Here is an 8,254-nt window from a genome sequence, read left to right on the forward strand (position 1 = left end):
TAGATACGGGTCCATAAATAGTAAGAATTAGAAAGTCCTGACTAAATAATGCAAAATGAATGGTCAAGTGAGGGAATCAGTAACAGCCAGCCCTCTGTTGGAAGACATAAAGCTATTTATTTAAAAAAATCAGAATAAGAAAAACATGCATATAAAAATCATGGTTAATCATCCATTTCTATAGGAATCTAAAACGTCTGAAGTGTCAGCTTTCAGAAGAGCTGAACTATGGCAGAGTCTGCCTTGCTATTTACAAGAACAAAGACTTACATCTTTGCTTTGTTCTGAATTTTATTGGCAGACCTCATCACAGTGCTACCTCAATCCAATTGAAAACATTTCAGTAATAGTAAGTATCTGTGATACTATACTCCATGTAAAGTCAGACAAATGCTCTGTTATTGTCAAGATAACCAGAAATCTTAAGATTTGTCAAGAAATATTTTGTTACAATACAGATGGTTTAGCCCTGAAGAATCATGCAACCATTTTTTTTTTCTTTTTTTGAGAAGAGAGAATCCAATAGTAAGTATAATCCTTCAGGTGTAAAACATGCTTTAATTAGGATAATCCAATAGATTTATTCATTAAAAAAATTAAGCCTCTAATGAAAGGACAGAGATCATTTTATTACAGAGTATTGCAGAGGTTTAACCACTGCTCACAATGTGTATAGTAATTTGTAGGAGTTACGTTCTGTCAAGTCACCACGCACACTGACTCTTTGAATACTGAGCTATTGCTCCAAGGAGAAATACAGGGTTATAAGTTCCTACAAACTTCTGGTCACCGCATTTTTTTCAATTGAAACACCATTTGTGTTATATAGGTTTGGTTGCCAAATTCTCGTGAAACAGGTTAGTCTCCTCTTCCGCATAACTCTCTTCCTGTATAGCACTTAGCAGGTATTATTTGAAAAATTTCTGCAGCCTTTTGATTTGTGTAGCACCTGCCTCACATGCAAGTTTAACATTTTCCCCACAATATCGCCTTTTGAAACATGTGAGCCAGTCAGCCCTGTTAGGGAAGGAAGGGTTTAACATTTTCCTGACCCTAAGTAATGTGACCGTAGGTTCCTTTGGCTTTCAGCCTCTACAGTGCAGCCTAAATATGCTTTTTTAAAAAAAAAACAACTCAGTTTTGTCTCATGAATCCACAAATTCAGCCACTTTTCCATATTCTCCACAATTTCATCACACGCTATAGATGTTACTATAGCCCTTTATGGGGCGGCTTCACATACAGATTGGTGAATTTCCTCTTCCTTCTTCTGGGTGTACCTTATTGTTGATCCAGTAGCATTGATCTCACAGCTGACAGCCTTACAACTCACACCTGAACACGTTTTCTCCATAAGACACATCACAGCCTTTAGCGCATAGGAACCCTAGACAGCGCTTCAGCAGTATGCTTGGAGGCCATTGTAAGAGCAGAATCACCAACAAAAAGCCCCCAAAATGCAAAAAAAAAAATGGCTTTAAATAGACCCCCCCCCCCAAAGGACACTTGTTTCCAATAGAAGAACTGAAACAAGAAGGCAGAGAGTGTCACCTTGTCAACCTCAGCTGGGAACGTTTATGTAGGACAACAAAGTTTTTGCCACACTGCACAGACCCACAAATGACTATGACAGCACCCCCAAGTATCGATTTGGGGGCTACTAATCCATTTTAGCAATTAGGGGACTTCACAAATATGGAATCTGTAGATAGTGAGGATTGACTGTATTAATGATAAAGATCCAGTTGAAGAGATGGTCTTGTTGCGTGTGCTTCATGAACTGTGAATCAAAGTTAGGTTTCTGCTGGCAGTCTCCTTTCCTATTGGAAGTTGGAATTTTATTTTTTGACTTTTCTTATTACTACATTATAGAAGATAGAACAGTTTTGTCAGCACAGAACTGAACCAGGACTTTTTTTTTAATGACTGAAATAAGAAATGAACTACTTTTGCCTCTGGGGCTTCTTTATTTCATGTTTTGAGGGTTTTATTATTCCCTGTACACTTTGTGTAACGCTTGGTAACTGTGGCAATTCACTTACACTTGCACCTTGAGAAATTATGAATTCATTCATGCATTCTGCAAAGACATTCATGCATAGGCAAATTTTCTTAGATAGGGATGCCAACCAAAATGGAGGAGTAAGGAATTCCAGGGCTCTGCTTCTCCACGAAAGCTGTTAATGAGCTGGCAAAATTGTCAGAATCATCTTTTGCAGAACTCTGGAATCTAGTCAAACACTCGCAACCAGCAAGGGAAAGCTTATTGAAGAAACAAGCTGCTGCTTTACAGTAAGAAAGCACTGTGGCATTTTAAATTGCCCTGTGACTATGGTGACCATTGGGAACGCAGCCCACATTTCCAGGAATACTGCTGAGGAGCTTTGTAGAATGTTACATGGTTTCTGATGAGAAGTCCACTGTAATTGCTGTCCTTATTCCTCTATAGGTAATTTGTTTTCTGGCTCCTTTCAACATTTTTCTTTGTCTTTGGTTTTCTGCTGGTTGATTATGATATACCTAGGTGTAGATTTTTTGGATTTGGTATCTGTCATTAAGTTTGGAAATTTTTTGATAATTATTCAAATATTATCATATATGTGTGTGTATTTTTCTTTCCTCTTTTTCTTTTATTCCAATAATGTGGATATTATATCTTTTAAAAATTTCCTATAGTTCCTGGATCTTAGATCTTTTTCATTCTTTTTTTGTCTTTGCATTTCACTTTGGGATGTTTTTATTAACAAATCTTTAAGTTCACTGATTATTCCTTCAGCCATGGTGAATCTACTAATGAGCCCATAAAGGCATTTTTTTCATTTTTGTTACAGGGTTTTGGATTTCTAGCATTTAACTTTTATCCTTTCTTAGAATTTCCATCTTTCCTTACACTATTCATCTGTTCTTACATGTTGTCTGTTTTTTTTTTTCCTTAACATATTAATCATAGCTATTTAAAATTTTCTCTCTGATAATTTCAACATCTGTCATATCTGAGTTAGGTGTGACTGATTTTTCTTGACTTTCTGTGTGCCTTATATTTTTTTTTGCCAAAAGCCAGACATTATGTTACATAGTATGAACTGAGGTAAATAGTGCTCTAATAGTGCTCAGATTTATGCTAATCTGTCTAGGAGTTGGGCTTTGTTTAATGTTCACTTTAGCTGTAGGTTTCAGAGACTCAAATTCTTCTAGGGTCCTTTTTGTCTCCCCTCTTGACTTTGGACTTCCCTGTGTACTCCTCCTCCGAGAGAGCCTGTGTCTTGTAGCATTTTCACCTGTGGTCCTCTATTATTATACTAGGCCCCTGATGGTTGTCTGGTAATGTATGAGGGAGAGTGTACATTGTGTAATCTTTCAATTAAATCTCCATATTTCACTGCATTTGTATTTTTGGCATATGCCTCTCATGAATGTTTTTTTTGGCATATGCCTCTCATGAATGTTTTTTGGCATATGCCTCTCATGAATGTTTTTTCTTGTATAGTATCTTTCTTGTATAGTATCATACTTTAAGTGAGATAGAAGGCTCAGTGGCACTGGGATGAGAAGAATGCCTCTAGCCCGCATGGCTCTGGGATAAGGCTGTAGTAAAGTCTCTCCTCCTACAGAGGAGACCTTTCCATGGAGAAGGCTCTGAGTGTGTTATAAAAGAATTACTCTCCCCTTCCGTTGCCAGACTGCATGGGCTACTCTTTGGATCTTCATTTTGAGAACCTAGTGGATTTCCTGGATATAAATCCCATGAAAACGTGCCACCCTCCACCCCCATCCCTGGTGGTGGGTCACCAGGAGTTTCTCACTCTCAACTAATCTTACCAGTTTATGGTTCCAGTGGCTACTGGTCCAGGTAAGAGTCAGCTGTGACACTTTGGATTCACTTGTCTCACCCAGTTTGGGGATGATGGTTTGTCCTGCACATCTAGTTTCTCTGATAGGTACAAGAAAACTCATTGATTTTCATTTTGCCCAAATTTTTCTTCTTGTAAGGATGGGAGTGATGACTTTTAAGCTCTTTACATATTGCAATTGACACCCAAAGTTTTCATTTTAATTAAAAGTGTGTTGTTTAATTTCCAAGTATTTTGAGGTTAACCAGATACCTTTCTTATATTGATTACTAGTGTTTTGAGACCATAATTTGTATTATTTCAGTTATTTTAAATGTGTTAATATGTGTTTTTTGACTGAATATGTTATCTATATTGGTTAATATTCTATTCAAGCCTAAGAATAATGTTTACTTTGCTTTCATTGGATTGTGTATTCCACAGATGTCAGTTGGATCTAGTTACCTGTAAATGTTTGTGCTTTTGATACCAAGATTCTAAACTATTTCCTCTTCTACTGAAAATATCACATAGTGGTTCTCTTTCATCCTTTCCTTCCATATGACTAAAACAATGTGTTTCAGAAGTGTCTGGAAGGGTGACTGAAGGGCCTAGAATTGAAAGGTTTGCCATGTTCAAAATGCCCAGAACTTTTTTGCTAAATTAAGCAAGTCACAACTGAATTTCCTTCTTGTATATTTTTTTTTTTTTAGTTTCTGTTCTTCAATTTCTGTTCAAAAAATTTTATCTTATTCTCAAACTACAATTAACCCCATCAAAGTTTGTCAATTTTATTTTATTTTTTTAATTAATTAATTAATTTATTTTTGGCTGCGTTGGGTCTTCATTGCTGTGTGCCGGCTTTCTCTAGTTGTGGGGAGCTGGGGCTACTCTTCGTTGCGGTGCATGGACTCTAGGCATGCGGGCTTCAGTAGTTGTGGCACACAGGCTCAGTAGTTGTGGCACATGGGCTTAGTTGCTCCGTGGCATGTGGGATCTTCCTGGACCAGGGCTCGAACCCGTGTCCCCTGCGTTATCAGGTGGATTCTTAACCATTGCGCCACCAGGGAAGTCCCAATTTGTCAATTTTAAACTCATTTGAATATTATAGAGAAGAGCTTTCATTTACTCATTTTCTTTCTTTATTCAGTACATGAAAATCCGTGGTTCACTCACTGCAGTATAAAATTCCAGGATAGTAGGAAAAGTCTTTGGTACATTCATGCAAACTTGGAAAGCAAGGAGTTATATCCTAAGACACATCAAATTCATAATGTGTTGCCACATATCGCAGATTCTCAATAATTCCACATATCTCCTGGGTTATTCAACTAAATGAAATTTTGATAATTAAGGAAGCATTTCACATTCTGAGGATGTCAAACGTAGTTGTGTGTTAGATGACTCCATAAAGTAACCTTCATCCTGGTGCCTCTGGTCAAACCTTATGCAGTGTCCCAAAGAGGTTCATGTAAAAGCTATCCTTTTATGGCATCAGCAAACACATGGTATAAAAAAATAAGAACATGTTGCACTGAGATGAAAGGTGTTTATCCAACTGTATGCTGAAGGGAAATAGCATCACTTGGCATATCATATAACACATTTAAAAGCATTATCAATGGTACTGGAGTATTTTGTAAAGGAACTGTTTCAGTTTTTATTCTCTCCTCCAAATCACAAACCAAAAATATTAATTCAGGAGAACTTGACTTGTCTCTTCCACTGGTCAAAGTTTTTATTTTTCTTCTCATTGATTGGCAAAGTGATAGGCAAGATGAATATGCCTCAAGATGCTATTTTGAATTGGGGCAAATACACATTCTAGTGATTTTGCTACTTTGTTACAAATTGTGCTACAGTCTCATGAAAAAGTTCTCCAGTGCCTGATGTATTTTATGTACTTCTACAGCTATTAAGAGTTTAATATAAAAATTACATTAAAAATGGGAGTTTGGGATTAGCAGATGCAAACTGGTATAATATAGAGCAGATAAACAAGGTCCTACTGTATAGCACAGAGAACTATATTCAATATCCTTTGATAAACCGTAATGGAAAAGAATATGAAAAAGAATGTATTTATATGTATAACTGAGTCACTTTGCTGTACAGCAGTAATTAACACAACATTGTAATTCAACTATACTTGAATAAAAAATAAATTAAAAAAAAAAAAGGAATTGAGACCAGTAATGTCTCTTTAAAAATTTGATCTAGCCTAGTTTCAAATGCATAATAAGCTCTGTATCCCAACAATAAGGCCAAAAGAGTAAGCTGCTTTGTGAGGTTTAAAAAAAAAAATCACATTTTACAGGATATTTTACTATTAAATTAATATCAACGTATATTCTATACTTATGTCATTAAATATGTCTATCCAGAAATTTATGGTTTTATCAAAAATTCAAACTATAAAAATCATTTTTTAACAAGGGAGTTTTACTTCATTCCTATATGATATTATAACTGGTGATTGGGGTTTACTCCCCTAATTCCTTATAAAATATGAACTTCCTTGAGATTATGGATAAAATAAAATAGAATGGATAAAGAAAATGTGATATATACGTACAATGGAATATCACTCAGTCTTAAAAAAAGAAATACTTCCATTTATAATAAGACCGATGAACCTGAAGGATATTATGCTAAATGAAATAAGCCAGTTGTAGAAGGACAAACATTGCATGATGCCATTTAAATGAGGTATCTAAAGTAGTCAAAATCTTAAAAGTAGAAAGTGGATGATGGTGGTTGCCAGGGTTTAGGGAAGGGGGGAAATGGGGAGTTGTGCACTGTACCCAGCAGGGTTGGTGAGAGCAGTCTAGTTGCAGTAAAAGTGGACTATGGAATCAGACTGCCAGACCTCATGCCTAATATCATCAAAAGCATCTGTCAATGGACATTTGGGTTGTTTCTATATCCTAACTGTTGTGAATAATGCTGCAGTGAACATAAGGGTGCAGCTATCTCTTTAAGATCCTGATTTCAATTCTTTTGCAAATATTTTCTCCCTCTTTATGGGTTGACTTTTCACTCTTGATTGTTTCCTTTGCTATGCAAAAGCTTTTTAGTTTGGTGTAGGCACACTTGTCTAATTTTGTTGTTTGCCTGTGCTTTTGGTGTCATATCCAAGAAATTGCCAAGACCAGTGTCAGGAAGCTTTTTCCTTATGTTTTTTCCTATGAGCTTTACAGTTTCATGTCTTAAATTTAAGGTCTTAATGCATTTTGAGTTGATTTTTGTATATGATGTAAGACTGGGGTCCAGTTTCATCTTTTTTGCATGTGGATATTCAGTTTTCCCAACACTATTTGTTGAAGAGCCTATCCTTTCCCCATTGTATATTCTTGGCACTCTTGCTGAGAACTGGTCTAAGCAGTGGGAAGCCAGAGGAAAGTGGTGGAGGTCCTCAGTGGTTCTGATGTGCAAATTGGTCATCTGATTTGGGTACTGGGGCAAAAGGCAAATCGAACCATGTCATGTAATAGCTGTTTCCCTCTAAGGCTTCCCTCAGGATAGCTGGAGCTCTGGCCTACTAATCCATGCAGTTTTATCCAATAAAGTGAAATGACTAGGGGAATGTCAGAATGATCTCAACCTATTATCAAACTTTAAATAGGTAAGAAACTCAGCCCTCTGGCAAAATATCTCTTGGGGGGGAAAAATGAAAGAAGAGGATAAAATAGCCCCCAAAATTCAACAAACAAAACAAGCAAAGATAAATAAATAAATAAATAAATAAATAAGTGGGGTAAGAATTCACAAATAAAGTTTGTATTTACCTAAAAAGAAAGTAAACAAAGAAAACATGTGCAGAAATATATACACAAACTGATTGCAAATTATAGGAATTTTACCTGAAATGATTTGTTAGATTACCTTTAGTTAACAAATTAAGCCATTTTGGGAACTAAAACTTTTTCTTGGTTTAACAGTGTTTTCCACCGTTTAACTGAATGTCTTAACCCTTCCCACAGTTCTGAGCCTGCTGTCTCCTCACACATAAATGTGAAGCTAGCTTATGGTATTTCCTAGAGCACACATTTTATTGTATTTTCATTATAACTTCCTGGCACCACAGCACACATTGTTAGGAGTAAGTTACTTTTAATAAGTCTTGGGAAATGATTATACTTTCTAAAAGGAAATTGTCCAAAATTGATAGAATTCAACCATATCAATTGATTTTTTTTTAATATTTTATTTATTTATTTATGTATTTATGGCTGTGTTGGGTCTTCGTTTCTGTGTGAGGGCTCTCTCCAGTTGCGGCAAGTGGGGGCCATTCTTCATCGCAGTGCGCGGGCCTCTCACTATCGCGGCCTCTCTTGTTGCGGAGCACAGGCTCCAGACGCGCAGGCTCAGTAATTGTGGCTCACGGGCCCAGTCGCTCCGTGGCATGTGGGATCTTCCCAGAC

General features: G+C 36.5%; 1 long non-coding RNA gene across 1 annotated transcript; it reads right to left on the reverse strand.

Annotated features, from left to right (window-relative positions):
- Nucleotides 1-1,125: 1,125 nt before the first annotated feature.
- Nucleotides 1,126-8,032, reverse strand: LOC309633554. The gene is made up of 2 exons (XR_014247607.1): nucleotides 3,461-8,032; nucleotides 1,126-3,404 (listed from the first exon to the last, which is right to left on the reverse strand). It is a non-coding gene; the product is annotated as an uncharacterized lncRNA (long non-coding RNA).
- Nucleotides 8,033-8,254: the final 222 nt, after the last annotated feature.

Source organism: Balaenoptera borealis (assembly GCF_965194805.1).
Source record: "Balaenoptera borealis genome assembly, chromosome: 8".
Lineage (NCBI taxonomy): Eukaryota > Metazoa > Chordata > Mammalia > Artiodactyla > Balaenopteridae > Balaenoptera > Balaenoptera borealis.